The 18,097-nt window shown below is 44.0% G+C and overlaps 1 protein-coding gene across 6 annotated transcripts in view; it reads right to left on the reverse strand.

The window, feature by feature from the left end:
• Positions 1 to 18,097, reverse strand: part of COL26A1 (collagen type XXVI alpha 1 chain) — a 314,212-nt gene that overhangs the window by 71,106 nt on the left and 225,009 nt on the right. The window lies entirely within an intron of this gene.

The following is an 18,097-nucleotide window of genomic DNA, read 5'->3' on the forward strand; positions in this document are numbered from 1 at the left end:
AGAGTTTACAGTCTAAGTAGATGGATATGGTCCTAACAGCAAGAAACCCTTAAGTGAACAAAGTCCCCTCAGAAACTCTCTTTTCAGTCCACTAGCATCTATAACACTAGCCACACTGGCATTTTGAAAACTGCCTAAAGGAATTAAGCACCGAACTTTGAGAACTCCCCAACTTAATGCCAAGCTGCATCCTGCAAACTAAACCCCCCAACTGCACGGGCAGATTTGGTTTACAGGAATCCCATTACTATTGTGTATTGAAAAAGGATTTTTGCATTGTCAACAGGAAATACCAGTTTAATTTTTTATTCCCAGCAATAAATCTTGGACAACATTTTTTTCTGGCATGAATTGGCTTATACATATGCAAGTGCCATAACTGCATTGTCCCAAAAGGCAAAGAAAGGGGTGAGGCTTGTTTGGCTTGGAACTGTCTATGGTGTGTAAAACAGGGAATTATGTTCTGCATGTAACTGGCTCCATGCTTTTGATCTTACTCATCCACACAGGAAGATAAGATCAAGTAAATTCCACAGAGCCAGTAAGTACACCAGATGCTTTACAGCGCAAATAAAATATGGAGCCCTATTCTCCCCTTGCTTGGTCAAAGCTATTAATATATCTCCCATTCCTTCCAGATGGACATGCCAGCTAACCCCCATTTTGAGGTCTCACCTTCTACACAGGACTCAGACGGCCTCCTTGCACGGGGCAAAATTTCACCCAGCTTGTAGGAATCAATCTCACCAACTGTGCTGTCAAAGAGTATGGCCCTGATTATTCAATTGAATATGCTTGCCCAGACCCCTGCATGCTTGCCAAGCTTCTCTGCATGTCTGTTTGTAGGACTGAGGGTTGATTTCAGAGACATGAAGCAGGACAGTAATGAATTATATGACGGGAAAGGGTAAGGAAACAGAGGGGTTATGGCAATATAATCATGTGGACTCTGCTATGGTTTGCACTTGCAGATGTGCCCCTTTGAGAAATCTAATGCTAATGAAAATAAATAAAAATCAAAGAAAATTAACAGCCCAGAACATGATGCACAAAGAACAAATGTTATCTGTTAAATTAAGAGCCACTTCATTTGGCTCTAAGGATTTCAGGCTGCTCTTACTAAGGAGCAAGGAAAGTCAGCACCACCCAATGTCCTAAACTGGCCAGAGAGCTAATTAAGTTTCAGGTGGGTTTGAATCTCACCTTCTTCCCTTTTGAAGTGTACAGATATTCAGATATATACCCAGACCTGTTGGTTTAAATGTAAATGTCTTGGACAGAGGGCACATAAGGTTTACAAAGGCAAACTGTTCTACAAAGAGGTAGTGACAAAACTCTTACAGTATAAGTTTAAAGTTGATGCTTAAATAATTATATGAAGTGCAGACAGTGCTTTAAAAATGAAATGCTAAATTAAAGCTAAGTAACAAAGTAATGATCAGCAAAGCAAACCATCTTGGTGGTCAAGAAGTATAGATATAAAGGAAGAATTGCCAAAAGTCAAGCTGTGTTAGGACTCACAAAGGGTATTAAAACAAATACCAAAAAACTCCTCAGGCATATAAATAAATGAAAACAGGAGAAGTGGGGCCATTTTGCTGTGAGGATTGGGTAGCCATTCAGTATAATCTAGATATGAACCAAGAACTAAATATCTTTCCTCAATTTTCAGTAAGGAGCATGATGCTGAGCAGAGTGGGTGGCAAATGCAAGATGGAGAATAGGAATGTGGTTCTGGAAGTGGAAATAACCATCACCAGGTGGAAGCAAAACTTAGAAAGCTTCATGCACTCAAGTCAAGCAGGAAGGGCAAGTAATCTCCATGCCAGGGTTTCATAAATTTCGTAAGCAAGTATTTTGAATAAACCCACCAAGAGGGAGTGGTACCATACGAATGGACAATCGTAGATGTTGTCGCTCTAATAAGCAGGGGAAATGATTCAGGCCATTACAGGCCTGTTAATCTGATCAAATATGATTTAGAATAATTGCTGAAGGGCAGAATAATTAAAGGTCTGGAAAGAAATGGGATAAAATGCAACTTGGATCTATCAAAAGCAAACCAAAGATAATTCTTGTTACTGATCTGAATACTATTTGGCAGCTTTTTTCTAGACGATAGTAAGGTACAGCTTATCTCTCTGGATCTTAGTAAACTATTGATACAGTGCCACATAAAGGATTATCAATTAAGTTGCAGGTGAGGATTAATAAAGAAGTTGGAAAGCAAATGAGGAACTGGCAAAACAGGAGATAGCAGGCAGTGTGACAGTGGAAGTATCAGGTTGGAGAGAGGTTACTACTGGAGTTCCTTAAAGATAATTCTTGTTACTCATCTGAATATTTTCATGAAACATCATTGAGGCAAAGCCTTCAAATGTGCTGATAATGGGAGGCATCATTAATACACTGGAGGATCAGGTTGTCATACAGAAAGAGCCAGATGATAGGACTGGGGTAACAGAAACAGGATGAAATTCAGTAGAACAAAAATGCAAGGTCATGCACTTGGAAACTACTAAAATGTCAGCTATAAGCAGAGAGCTCATCAGTTGGAAACAAGTGAGGCAGAGAATGACCTTTGAATACTAGACAATCAAGATGACTATGAACTCCTAGTAGGATGCAGCCATAAAAAGCCAACTGTAATCTTTGGATGTATCGGAAGTATGTATAGAGAGACTAGCCGAATGCCGTTCTACCAGCTGCTGGTTAGACCTCATATGGTATACCAGATGCAAGTTGGATAACCTGCATTTAAAACTCAATCTGAAAGAGATGCAAAGAAAGGCTATGAGAATGAAGGGAAGCAGGAAGTATATTATTGAAAGGAGACTAACATAGTTTGGCTTGTTTAATCTAGCAAAGTGAAGGTTCAGGGGTATAGATACCAAAGAGGAAGGAAGAGCATTTTGGGGAATCCCTGGCACCACAACTGCCACACTTTACTAGCTTGTGCCGGATCCAAACTGGTTGGAGCACAGCTGAGCACATCATAAAGATGTGCCCCATGGCAACTGAAGTTAGAAGAGTAGAGACCAGGGAGCATGGCTGCAGGAGAGCTGCCTCCAACTTGAGCGTGCTCTGGCAGGGGCGAGAGGGGAAGAGCAATATTTGCTATTCTGATTGAAGGCTCAGAGGAGCCTCGCCATCGTGGGACCAGCTGCAGAGCACCGGGGAATTGTTGACATCAAGTGGAGGTGTTGAGACGATGAACACTTCTCTGGATGAATCAAGGGAACAAACTGTGAGTCCATTCCATCCATTGGTGTGGGCCCAGGGAAATGATTCAGTGGGGTGACCAAAGTGATGCCCAATGGGGAAAAGTCAGGATTTTAGGCACTAGGCCTGACGGGCATGACAGTGAAAGGCCACTGGACTGTGTCAAAGCAGGCTACCAATTTTTGAGGAAAAAAGCAGTCCAATTCTGAGGGTGGGGCTATCACATCACCTGATGGCACTCTACCTGATTCGACTATAAGACCACATTGGCATAAAGACAGGGTGTAAGGCAAGGTGGAGCCCCGAGGAGCAACGTGATGCTTGCAGAAGCAGGAGAGCAACATCAAGGATCGTCCCTTCTTATTTAAGGATCAAGATGTGGTGAGTGAGACGGAGGGTGTCCAGTGTGCCCTGCTAACATAAGCCAGCCAGGTCAAGCTGTCAGGCCCTAAGAGCTGGCCCTTGGAAGACAGGACACCTAAACCTCAGTGACACACTCAGGGAAGGCACGACTGCCTACATGTGCTATAACAACTGACTTGCAATTATGAATGACCTATGAAGAGTGAGGTTGGTTTTCCTTCTTTCATAGTTTCATAGTTGGTAAGGTCGGAAGAGACCTGAGCAGATCATCAAGTCCGCAGATCTCAGACAGTGTCCGTGTAATTTTATAATGGCTATTAAATAGGTACAAAGTCTTAGGATTCCTCAGTTAAGAATTGGTAAACAAAATAGGTATGTTTCTACCCTTACTTACAGTAACTTTAAATGAAGGGATCTCTATTGATTTCAGCAAAGTTACTCTTTGAACATCAGGACATCAGTAGAAGTGAAAGGAAAAAAAAAATCAAAATAATATTTTCAACTGGGCCAGTAGGTACAGAGTTGTATAGAGCAGCAAATAGTCTCCTACCATCTCTGCCCCACTGCTTACTACTTATACCCAGAATCTATACAGAAAATAAAAAGGGAAACAAGATGGCCTCTGGTCAGCTGCTCAGTAGATATAAATCAGCATAGCTTCATTGACATCAGTGGATCGAGGCCTTGGGTTTCTTCCCTGAAGAAGTTAACACCAAGGACCTATCGGGAAGTACACTAGAGGGAAGGTGAGAGAATTTCAGGATCAGGGACCATTCATTTAAAAGCAAACAAAAACCTTTACATCCTGCTCTCTGAACACTAACTAGGAGCAGTCAGCAGCTCCAGTTGTGCAGACCTTACCTGCCAACGTGTCTGTATGCTTTAGTGCAGAGATGTCTAGTACAGGGGTCCAGATCTGGCAAGGGTGGGCAAGTTTGACATCCCAGTCTAGGGCAAGGCTAGGGGCGAGGAGACCAGCATTCAGCTCCCAGCTCTGCCGCTTTCCTTCAGGCTATGTCTCTTCCCTGGGCCTGAGTTTCCCTATCTGTAAAACTAGGATAATAAAATACCCATCTTCCTTTGCAACATTCACTGAGAGCTGGGAAAGAAAAGTGTTAGGTATAATTACTCATGTGTAGTGTCTTTGATTTCATCAGTAATACTTTCACACATATATACCTGTCTCTGTCTAATATTCACAACCTCAACTGCACTTCTCAGACACAGACCTCAAAAAGGAATGCAAATGCTATTATCTCAGTTTTAGAGACAGTGAACTAGAGCCACTTAACAGCTCAGCAGACAGTCTGCGTGAACAGAACCAGAACACCATTTACTTTTCCTAACCTATCAAGTAAGTGTTATAATTCTGTCACAGCTGGCTACTATCAGGATGAATAGATTTATATTTTCAGCTGTTAAATTGGGATTATTATTTAAAGCACAGGGATGTATTAAGAGGTTAGTAAAAACTGAAACATGAATGCCCACTGATAGGTTTAACAGAACTTTGATTTGCCAAGAAATAATAGAATACTGTTTTAATTCATGGTACAAACAACTTTCTCTAAATCTTCAGTAAGAATATGAGATGAGTAGTAATTTGGAGGAAACCTAATGAACCTGGTCAAGTAACTTGGGGGCTATGGTGATGTAACAGAAACTGAGAACTGGCACTGTCCTTCTTGGGAAGAAGAAATGACCTTTTAATGCGCATCAGTCTGGAATTCTCATGGTTAAAACTTGCAGCAGCAAAGTGATATGAAAAGGCAGTAGTTGATTCATGAAAAAGGACAGACGGGTAATGTGAGCATGCCTCTATTGTCCCCTTTGGATGCAATCAGAAGTCATGTTTGTCTCATGATCAACCCCTTGAAAGCGCTCAATAGCCATGCCCTTACAGAAGTGGACAGCTGCAGAGTGCTTTAACAGTGCCCAATTAAGTGAGTTTCTGAACCCTCGAAAGTGTAGCTCCCATCCCCCAACGCCCTGGACCCAACAGCAAATGTCTGTTGGGTTGAAGGGACTGCTGTAACTCATGGCACTTTTGATTTACTGTGGGGAGCTGAAGGTCTGTCTGTGCCCTTTTGAGGGCTGAATACCAACAAACGGGGGGGAATGAAAGAGACCTGTGGGGCCTACCCAGGGCCTGATCCATCCCGATGGGGCCCAGCTGGGGCCCAATGCAGCTGCACAAGACCAGCCATTCCTGCACAGCTGCACTGGGCCCAGCCAGGCAGTTTCTGCTTGTCTGAACTGGACTACTCTGGGCCAGCACCGCACACCAGATCAGGCCCATGGACAGACCTGGCACCACTCATTCAGCCTGTGGGCCAAAAAAAAAAAAAAAAATCAGGTACCACTGGTCTAGCCAGTAACATTCATGCTTTCAGACACAGTCAACACCTGACATTTCCATGAAAGCTTCCCAAAGGGAATACAGAGACACGGCTCCACCATGCTTGGCTGGGTGGACTACCATGGACACTAGCTGAGTCCATTCCTATTACCACATCTCCATCGGCCTGGTTTGACCCTTATAGCCTCTTATGTGGATACACATCTTCCCAAAATAGTTTATCTTCTGGCCCTTTGCAAAAGCTTTCCCCAGAACTCCTGAAGAATAGCAGGCTCAGGCTACAAATCATGACCAGTCCAGGGCATGTCTTTTCAACACTTTCGCCCTAATAAGCATCAGATGTTGGCTAGATCAGCTTTATTAATTATGTTCACTATTAAATATAGTCACATCTATCTTTTCTTAACAGGGCTTGAGCATGTGAAAGCTGAAAGTCTCACAGCACCCACGGACAGGAGATCTGGCGTAGTCCAGCAGTCTCTGATCTAAAGAAAAGCCAGTGATAAGAGGTCAGAGGAATGGGGAAGGCAATGTTCAGGAAGGGGATTACTCTGATCAAACAGAAGACAAACCACAGGCAAGTCAAGAACTCGGAAGAAATCACTCATTAGTTTTCATTGAGGACTATTCCCCCCTAAGAGCCCTGGAGTGGTTACTCAGAGCTGCACTGTTAGGTGTGGTTTCCTTGTCGCCTGAGATGATTAAGGCTTTTCTAATAATGACGTTTTATTTAAAGTCATGATGATGACCACCTGTTGCATGCCATTTTTGGATTAGATTTTCAGCCTTCAGGAAATACTTGCTAACAGGACCAAACTAATAAGGGTCTCCAAGAGAAAAGGTGATGGTGGAGAAGATTTTCAACAGGCAACTAACTCACATGGGAAAAATCAACAGGAGTTAATAAGGCACTTAAAAGCCATTTGTGGGTTTGAAAATCCATTGCACTGTCCCTAACATTTCAGTTCATTCAGCTGCAGTGGACATGTGTAATTCTTTGGTTGTATATGCTTCACACAGTTGATAAGCCCACAGCATGCAGTGCATATAAACACATACATGCCCATTTACATAATGTTTTAGGACAAATGCTTCCTTCTACTTTTACAGTAAAGACCAGCTCCCAGCTGAGTCAGTGTGGAAGAGGCAAGCCCCAGAAGTCCCGGTTTCCTTTTCCCCTTTGACTTACGGTACAGTAGCTAACACCAAAACAGCTACCCCGACCCTCTGAAACCTTTTGGTGCCTTAACATTAACTGTGTCACAGATGTACTCAGCTAGCATCTCTGAACAGCAGAAACATGCAATGATACTTCTACAGGGAATGATTGCATACTATGCACCATTCAGTGCCTGCAAGCTTGTCTGGTATCTCTCCAAACTATATAGTTGGCCCAATAAAAGATATTACCAAACAGCCCTTCCTTGTGGGGTCCCTGTACCATCACAGCTACAGCAACACGATTTTGTTTAATGCAAGCAGTAATGAAGCTTCACAATTTCTCTCCCAGATTAAGGATAACACTGGTATTTTAGCAATGAGGAAATTGAGGCACAACAATATTAACACACCAATTCCAATGTCTTTCTTTTATTATTTTAATGTTTACCCATTTTTACTCCAGCATACTCCCAAATAATGGAGTAAAACTGAGATAAGGACATCAATATTTCGCCTAGATTAATCTACCCATCACACTGAATTTATGGCAAGTTCCTTAATGTTCTATGGAGTCACAACCACCGAGGTTTGGCACTGACCACTAGATAGTGCTTTGAAGAAAGATGCTCAACATGATCAATAAGACAATACTTGTGCACTTCTCCATGTCTATTAAATTACATTAAAATAAATATAATTTACATAAGTTCTACAACTGATAAACAAAAATGATGGAAACCAATAGTTTCCAATGTGTGCAGTTTTAAATAACAATTAGATATCTTAATGAAACAAGATTATTCAATGGAAAGGAACATGCAGGTACACACACACACACACAATATAGACGATTGGAACCACAGTCTTAGCAGAACTGGAATAAAGCAGGATACTATTTCACCTCCTACCAAATATATCTGAGAGGTGCTGCAGTGTTTTCTGACCTAGTGATCTGAGCTGCAGGGCTAACAGAAACTGCACTTGCATAGTTTGGGGGCCTGGCTACACCTTATGCTGTGAGCCACACACATATTGATCAATGTTGGTGCTAGTTTTGAGTTGTCACACCCTTAGGCTAGAAACCTCTGACTGTCCCCCACCTCCACAGCTCTGACTTGCTACTAGAGATCTGGTGAGGAGGGGCAGGGGTAGGAGCTGTATTGTGAATTGCCACCAGAGGGCTGATGAGCCAGGACAAGCTTCTATTTCTGCTCTACAGGCGGGGACGTGAGAGATTCTGGGATACCAGAGGACTTCAGTTTAGATCACACATCTGTGGGGAGCGGCCAAACCTTAATGGAATAGAAGCTGCATAGTGCGGATCAAAGTTAATCCTGCCCTGGAGTGGCATAAGTTTGAGCCACATAACAAGTGCTTAAAACTACTTTAAGGTATTAATGTCCAGACAATCCAGGCATTAGGAGCCGCAGGAGCTGCCCAAAATTGTCATGTAACAAGGCCCTGGGAGTCATGTTTCCCTGACCACTGAAGGCCAAGAAGTAACACCAAGGTGACATACTGATCGCTCCCAAATGGAAGTTGCCAGCTGTATATCATTTGGGAATCCCTAGTATAGTAGCGTATTACATATGTTGAATCTAGAAGCTACTGGCTTACTCTTTTTCTCAAGGACAAAATATAGTTGTTCCACTGATCAAGTCCATAATGCATAATAATGCTTTGCTTTTTTTACTGCACCCTCCAAAGGATTTAAAGGCAACAATAGCTTTTTTCAGTTTTTCTGGAATTCTCCTAGCATTGTAAGATTTGTAAAGAACACCAACAGAGCTCCTTGGTCAATTCTTTTAAAACTCTGGGATGTAAATTATAGGGTCCCAAGGATTTATAAATAGTTTAGCAGTTGCTGTTTAACATCCTCACTGCTTACTCTTATAGAAAGTATCTCATCATCACTGTAAACTGTGAATGTATCATGAAACTTCTTATTAATATGAGACAAAATATTTATACTGTCCATAACAAGTATTTTTTTTCAATATTTCTGCCTTTCCAGCATTACTGATAATTTCATAGTCTCTACTGAGTAATAGATCTATGCCTGAAATTTCATTAGTTCTTGATTAATATTTTTTTTTAAATCCTTTCTGATGTCCTTAAATTAGTGAAGGCGGCAAGGTAGATGTACACTTCATAAACTGCCTTACAGGGACTGCCTTCACAGCATCTGATAAAGTAAGCTACTGCTTACAAAAAACTTATGCTGTACATCTTTGATTTAGTTAGTTTATAAAGTGCAAATTTGCTTTGCCTCTTGCCTGACTTCAGATTAATCTGGCTAACTACCTCTTAAAGCTACTGGACATAGAGTATTCAGTTACAGCTTCAATTTTTTAAAAATAAGTCTGCTTTTCATAAATATTAATTTGTAGTCTTTGGTATAAACTCCCCTTTTCCACTTATATTACATATTCTTCAACTTGTATTTGTGCGTTCACTTCTTTTCTAAACAAGGACTTTTCTTTTAGCCCTAAACAAGGACAGTTTTTCTTGATTGTGAAGGTGAATATTGTGAAGATTTAGGCATTTAATAAACTATTTGTAAACACAGGTGGGCAGGACTTCTCAGCAAATAGTAGACTTGTCAAAAATGCGGTTTCAGAGGAAATAAAACTATTTGTGAATTGGAATCAGATCCAGAAAACAATTTCAGTCCAAAAATGGGGGGGAGGGGAATTGAAAACTGTTTAGTATTTTGCTCTGCCATATTTTTAACAATTTTGTTTTGATATTTTCCAAATGAAACATTTTGACATTTCATTGTGGGATGGCATTTGCGTCATAGCTGATGTATAGTGAAAAAACAAAAAAGTGTGTTGGGAAAAAGGGAAGTGGGCAGACAAATTAAGGAGTTTTACATATGGTAACCCAAAATTAAACATTTGGAATCAACTTGATTTTTGTTTTTTGGGTGCAAAAATCCTAAAATGTTCATTCCCATTTGACCCAAACCAAACCAATTTTCTGTCCAAGGTTCTTGGTCTGGCCAGTGACCAAAAACATATATTATTTACCCAAGTATATTCTAAAATAATTTTCATTTTATATATATATATATATATTATTTATTTATATTTATATGTGTATATATATTTCATCCCCTAACTAGAATTAATCAATTTTACTCATAATTGCCCTTAGCTTTGGGAATGTGGCTCTTTTAAAATGCCAAGTATACCGTAGGTTGGAACTTGGGAATACATTCTGTTTGCACATGACATGTAATTAGGTCACACTCATTTGCTGATGGACAACACTACTTTCAGTTCTGTGGTCAATTCATCTTTATCTGTCAAATACACAGCTCATGTAGAAATGTCCTAAGTTTGATGGAATACTTTTGTGTGAGAAATGTATTTTTAGAAACTCCCAGGACATTTTATTAGTGGCAGCATGATAGCTTCAGCATGAATTTCTCCCTGCCTCTGGATGCAAGGGCTTCACAATTCCAGCAAAAGACACCTGGGGTCTTTTGCAAAGGTGCTGAAGAGCTGCTCTCCTTATTGATACCAACTGGTGCTATACAGCTTTAAGCTTTACTGTCTTCTCTTCCGTCTTATCCCCATGGTAATTAGTTGGCTAATATTTTAAGCACGGAGAAGCTGATAAAAAGCAGTACAATAATTGCTGCAGGGAGTGTTATTAGTGCACACGTACAAATCGGCCTTGCTACAGACAGACAAGAACACACACAAACCAGGTTAAATATCTCAATCCAAAAGGGAAAAATAATCCCACTTCATCAAGTGCAATGAATCTCTCTATTCTACATCCTGCCAGCAGAGTGGAATGCAATGGAGAACACATATGAGAGCGCCAGACCAACCACCAGAGGAAAAGTATCCACTCTCTGGTTTCAACAGACATTGAAGTCAATGGCTCTTGCCGACTCTTACAGCTGTCAGACCAGATCCATTGCGTTCTGTCATCATCTTTGCTCCTTGACATGGAACAGATTCGTATTATATGACAATCAAGAATCACAAAACACACAATGTCCCCTTATACTAGGTGCCTGTGACAATTCATTCTCTAACCAAACAAGTTACTGGGTTCATGTTCCACTTAGGAGAGATTGTGTCTCTCTCCTGTTTCACAAGTCAGCAGGGAAAAACACAGGGTGAAAAATGAAGTATAGCCAGGAGGCAGAGGAAAGAGTAAAACATGGAAATAATGTGAAATCAGAAAGCAGACACAAAGAAAGAAAAAATTCTAATAGAAAATACCATGTAGTCACAGTTTTCAACTTAAGACCATTACAATCTTCTAGGCAGCACCTGTATAAAATGGGCCATAGAGTTTCACTCAGTAATTCCTGTGTCAAGGCAAATAACATGTGGTCGAACTGGACCATCTATCCCAGAAAGCCACCCAATGTGAATAAAAGACTTCCAGTGTTGGAGAATCTACTGCTCCCCCTTGCAAGGAGACTCAGTGGTTAATGGTCATGTTAAAAATATGAATCTTATATTCATTTTCAATTTTTTTAACTTCAAACCCCACCTTTTTTGGATCTTGTTATGTTTTGTCTGTGCAGATTAAAAAGATACCCAGTATTGGTTGCCCCCTCCCTACATAGGTACTTATATACCAGAGGTGGGCAATTATTTTGAGTGGAGGGCGGCTTAATGAGTTTTGGTGAGCTGTCAAAGGCTGCAGTTGTAGCCCTGCCCCCTGGTCTTGGGACTGGAAGTCCCGCTCCCTAACCTTTGCCACTGGAAGTCCCTCCCCTTGCCCCCAGAAGTGCTTCTTTTGGGACAGTGGGGCTTGCCACCTTGGAACCAGAAAAAAAGCCAAATCATATACTAAAAGTCAAAAATCTATTAGAACATACTTTAATTTTATTTCAAAAAATATTTTTGTCCCGATTTGTGTGTGTTAGCGTAGTATATGTAGAGGTGACTGCATAATAGGTCAAAACTAGTCCTACTCTTGTATATTCTGTGTGCGGGGAGGGGGATGTGGTTGGGGGGGTGAGGGTGTGTGTATGGTGGGGTATTTAGGTGGCTGTGTGGGGGGGTTGTGAGGGGGTGTGGCTGTGTGTTGGGGGAAGCAGGGTATGTTCTGGGGTTTGGGTGTGTATATATGTGTGAGGGTTGTGGCAGGGTGGGGACAGTGTGAGTGTGGGTGAAGTTTCTGGGGTGTGAAGGAGGGTGGGGGGAATGGGGACCCCCCCTCCCCATGGCGCACAGCCCCTGCTGAAGCCGGCAGCAGGAGCAGCAGCTAACAGGACCTTGGGGTGTTCATGGCCTGCTCAGGCACAGACACTGGGCGGCACTGGTTCCAGCCAGTTCTGGGAGCTGCACAAGGTGGCAAGGAGTGGAGCCAGGACAGCCCACCTCTATTGCGTGGGGCTCCCTACAGCACACATGCAGGTCCAGGAACTTAGGCACCACTAGGGAGAAGCCCCGTGCACTGAAGCTGGCTTCCTTCCCCACTCCCTGCCGCCACATGTAGATCACAGGACTCCATCGGGAAGCAGTGCCACTTCTAGCAGAGTCCCGTGATCTCCATGTGGCGGCAAGGAGCAAGGAAGGCAGCTGGCTCCATCACATGGGGCTTCCTCCCAGTGGCACACAAGTGCTAGGAGCTGCACATGGGCCCTGCATGATAAAGGCAAGCCAGCCTGGCTCTGCTCCTTGTGTAGTTCCCCAAACTGGCTGAAGTCATGTGCTGCCCAGCAGTTGCACCTGCGTGGGCCACGAGCATCCTAGACACATCGCCTGCTGCTGCCGCCACCGGCAGAGGCTATGCGCCATAGGAGGGGCATGTTGGGGGGTCCCCACACCCCCCACCCTCCCTCATACCCCACAAACACCACCCACACCCTGCCCACCCAAGCTCCACTCTCCTGGAGCCCAGGTGGGCATGAGCTCTGCACTCCTGCCAGCCCCACACTCCATGCTCCTGTCCAGATGCAACTTTCCTACCTGGTGCCCAGAGCGAGTGCTGCAGCAGGGACACAGGAGGAGCCACTGGAGGCCAGGGAAGCTGAGCAGGTCTTCTGGTAGCTGCAGCAGTGGCCCTGCCTGGAAGCTGTGTGTGCTGACTGAGGCTGGGGCCCTCCCGTGCAGGAGGGTTTGAGTGAAGCATGCAAGCTAAATGGGGTACAATTAATTGGTGGGTGCCCACATGCCAAATGAAACCAAGTGGCAGGCTGGATGCAGTCCACAGGCCATATATCGCCCATCCCTGTTGTACACTGTAAAAAGAAATGTAGTTGACTGACTCATGAGGCCATGTTGCACATTACATTTAGGATGTGTTAAGTGCAGTTAAGACATGAGCGTCCGCACTTTCAAGCAGTAAAACATATGCTAAGTATGACAGCATCATAGCAAAGTTAGGCCTCTTTTGCTGGAGGAATAGTTCAAGACTGTTAAATCCCACATGTTCCATTTTCATCTGACTGCTCCATGGAGATAATGCAAGCATTTTGTAGTCTTGGGGCTGGACCCAATATCAGCTGATTGTGGGTCCCAGCCCTGATGCCACACCAGAGTCTTGAACAGGCCCCAGTGTGGTACTGGGGCTGGGACCCACAATCAGCTGATTGTTGATCCTAGCCCTAGGACTGCACCAGTCTCAACTAGCCCTGGTATGGTGCCTGTCCATCTCAGCCCCTACATCACGCTAGAATCTTGAACTGGTCCTTGCGCAGCCCCAGGGCTGTGATTTAGTCAGCTGACTGTTGGTCCCGGCCCCAAGATCGTACTGGAGGTAGTTAAAGACCTCCCTCCTTCATGTTTGATGCTCCTAAAAGCTATGTTTGCACCACACTGGAGATAGTTCAAGACTCCAATATGGTGCCAAGGCTGGGACTGATAATCAATCAACTGATTGTCAGTTCCAGCCCAGGGACTGCACAGAAACCAGTTCAAGATTCTCGTGTCATGCCACAGCTGGAGATCATGTTAGAGATAGCAGTAAACATTACCATTTGACTGCTCAGAACACACTGTAATTTTTACTTTGGCACACATTACAAATAAAAAATAAAAAAATGAAACATGTGCTGGGTGTTCCAGGCAAGATGGCCTGTGGTTTAAATTAAAGGGAACACAAAGCCTGAATTCACATGAATTTTTACATCCCCTTTCCCCCACTAAGATTTCTGCTGAATCATAAAAAATAAGAGAACCTAACAATCACCTTATATCATTATATATATGCAAGCTGTAGGACATTGCTTTAGTTCACTTGTAAAAACCCAGGCCCAAAAATGCTCAGCTTGGGTATACATGATTCACTTAGATTGCAAACTTTTTCAACCATGGCCATTTTTATTCGGTGTTTGCACAGAACTTCAAAAAACTTTCATGGTCTATGAGTGCAGCTTATAGGTGCTACCTGCACCTCTAGGGAATAAGAACTAATTGCAGAAGAACTTCACCCATATGCATTATCCAGGATGCAACCCTTATTCCTAGTTTATAGATTAGTGTGACAGGCTTACAACCACCATAACAGGCAATGGGCATGACCTGCCCCTTGGGCTGCATTGCATCTGGGTTTATTTGCCTGTCATGACTTGCTGTTTACACTGGGTTTTACCTCTGGAGGTGGTGATTAGCGGTTCTTGTCGGTCCCAGGGTGACTTTATTGGCATGTCTTCTGTGGGGCTCCTCCTCAACTAGATCCCACCTCTTTCCAGTCCGGTGTTTATGATCAGCCTGGGTGCAGCTCAGACATGGTGACAGGGCCTTCTTTTACTGCACTGGTGAGGATGACGGCCGCAGGGGGTCTTGCTGCTGTCCTGTATGCGCCAAAAATTACAACAGAACTGAAAAGCCAACTTAAATAGCTTTGACAGTGCAGTGTGCAAGGCAACGACATCCCCGCACTGTGCACTTTCCTTAGGCACATGGTTGCCTCGATGCTCAGCACCCACTTCGCTCACCTGCCTCTAGGTTTGCCGGGTGCCTCCTGGTGGGCTTTCTGATCTGGGGTTCTGCCTATCCAGCTGCCTGCCCAGGTATGGTAATGCTTTGAGGCGCACCTTACCACGCCTACATGAAGATCGTGGTCCAGCCAATCCCCCGTTGGTTCGCTGTGGGCCCAGTGACTCTCTGCCAGGATGTGCAGTGCCAGGGAGGCTCCATGTTGGGTTTTGCCCTCAGCGGATGCCCACAGTGCCCACTGGGCTGCCCTCTCCCAATGCCACCTGAACTATGTATTCCTGCATGGGTCCCCATGACTGCCAGAGCAGTGTTGGGTCTGGGCTGCACAGCCTGCCAGCTGCATTGATTAAGCTGGCACTCAGCTGGGTCCATGGTGTCCTCTCAGTGACTGAGGCTTCCTGGGCTTTCCAGAGGAATTTAGCCTGAGAGAGAGCAACTGGCTTCCAACCAGTAACAAAGAGTTAATCTGGGTCCTCCCCGGCTGTTTCGGTTGCGGGAAGCACACGCACCACTTCTCCGGGCATGCTGACCCTGGGAGGAAGTGTCAGGTCCTGTACAGCAGCAGGGAGAGCAGCTGGCTCCACTTCTGGTGCTCCAACAAGCTTCCATCTCTGGGCCTCCAGGTCCCCGACCACGTCGTGGAGTTCCTTCCAGCTGTGTGGTGCTGCCTGGGTCCCCCGCAGACTGGCCATGTAGATGCCAGCACCATGGTGGGTAGGAAGGGAGCCTGTCACAATTAGCCTTGCCTCTGACTTAAAATAACTAGCCTATGACAGGTAACTGTACAGAAACAGTATTCCACAAAACATAGTGTTAACCTGAAGGACTTGCTCCTATGTCCTGGTTGCCTTACTGCAGAAATCCTCTCGTTTAAAAACAGTTAGCACCACTTCGCACAGCACACCTGGCCACACATTACTGCCACACAAGGAATCCGAGGAGGTTTCATTGGGAACCGGGTGAGAAGTAGGGAGCGCTGCACCCCAGCCAACCAGGACTCCAGGGTCACTCAGTCCAGGCATTCACTCCTCATATTATGTTACTTTTACAGCTGTGGAAGATTTGTCTATGAATTTTTACCCTCCCTCTGAGCTCTGTGAATTGAGGAGGAATGGGGAAAGCAGTCAGAGACAAGCGGTCCAAAACAGAGTAACACAGATGACACAATTCATCTGCAATAACCGGGGTACAAATCATGTGTCTCAGAATCACGTGTCTTAGATATGTTCTCTCTCTTGCCTCTCAATAGCAATATGTATTCTCAGCAATGGACAACAGGACATAAAAAGGCCATTGGACGTTTCAAAATTTTACATCTGCGTGACTACAGAATGAATGAGTAAATTAAACCATCCCCAGAAATGAGTCACTCTATTTAGGTCCTAATGAACCACATTGCTATAGTAAGTCTTCTGGCATGGGCAATGGCACCTCTCAAAGACAGGGTCAGATTTCAGCTGGTGTACCCATATCTCCACTGCAATCAAAGGTGCTTTGTTAACTTATATCAAGCGAGCATCTGGCCTAGCCTGCACACCCAGCAAACTGTAAATACTTAAGTAAGGCAAGTGTCCTGGGACACTTAAACATCCCTAACCTCTGAACTGTTTCAGGTTCATCCGTTTGCATGAAATACATTCTGAAAAGCTTTTGCAAACACTTTAACCAAGTAAATCTCCCAACCCAAACAATCACAGCTCACAAATTGTTTAAACTTAGAACATTCACTTATAAATAAGGAGCAGATGTCAAACATCACTTCATTTACAGCAATGGAAATGTTTCTCATATCAATAAATAAGGATTCCTGTGCATGTAACACTCTTTAATGGCACTGGAAATTACTCTGCCAAATGCCTGTGCACTAAGATTAGAATATACTAGGCCCATAGGTTCCAAGCACTAAAAAAGATAAGTGCTAAGGTGCAAGCTATGCACACATTCAGAATAAGAAAACAACAAAACATTCCCTTTCCAGAAACGTGAACACAAGCAGTATGGAACATGCCATCAAACTGTCATGATTTGCTAAAAGCTGCCATGTAATAATACTTGAGACATGATACTGTTCCCCAAGATTTTCAACACGAAAAAGCTGTGAGCTCTGGTACCTGTGCATCAATAACTGCCTTCTATGTTTTGCTCAGTTAGGGCTGTACGGCACTACCAGTTTAAACTTGAAAATTTAGTGGATCAAGACAGGCCTATCAGCTAGGGCTATGCGAAGCTTTGGTCACTGATTCCATTCGGCCAGATTTGGTGGCCATATCCCCAAATCTGAATCGAATCAGGAGACCCTTTAATTTTTCCAAATCGAATCAGAACCCTCTGAATCGATTCTGAGAGATTTGGAAAGACTTGGCGATTCACACATAGACACAGCTTTAAATGTTTTTTCTACACACCTCTAGGTACCAGGCGCAGCTCATGAATGCTGCAATGGTAGGGTGGATGGAGCATCCCACGGGAGCATGGGGGTCCCCCCCTGCATGCTCGGCAGCGAACCTGGAAGTGGACCAGAAACACTTCTGGTCCATTTCTGGGTCTGCCAGGGAGGATGCAGGAGGGGCCCCCCCACATCCCCCTGGTTCAGCGACTGGTGCCTTTTGGGTCTTGGGGGGCACCCACGGTCCCCTTGCAACTGATCGCTGAAACAGGAGAACCTGGGGGACCCCTCCCCTCGGTGGACCCAGAAATGGACCAGAAGTACTTCCGGTCTACTTCTAGGTTCATCGCCGAGCATGCGGGTCCCCCCCAACTCCCATGGGGTGCTCCATCCATGCTACCATTGCAGTGTTCATGAGCTGCACCTGGTACCTTGAGGTGCATAGAAAAAACATTTAAAGATGTGTCTATGGCCAAATTGCTGATTCTCCGAATCAGCTTCGAATCTTCAGATTTGGATTCAGCCAAATCTAATAAGGGACAGTGATGTGAATCAACAAATCGAATCACTGCCCCTGATTTGAGCCAAATCCAAATCAAATTTGGCCCATTTCACACACTACTGCTATCTACCAGGCAACCAAGTGAATCACTCTTCTCTGCTACAACTATTTCAAATTACATATTA

The sequence above is a fragment of the Crocodylus siamensis genome, chromosome 13 (assembly GCF_052110815.1).
Source record: "Crocodylus siamensis isolate JL-2025a chromosome 13, ASM5211081v1, whole genome shotgun sequence".
In the NCBI taxonomy this organism is placed as follows: Eukaryota; Metazoa; Chordata; order Crocodylia; family Crocodylidae; genus Crocodylus; species Crocodylus siamensis.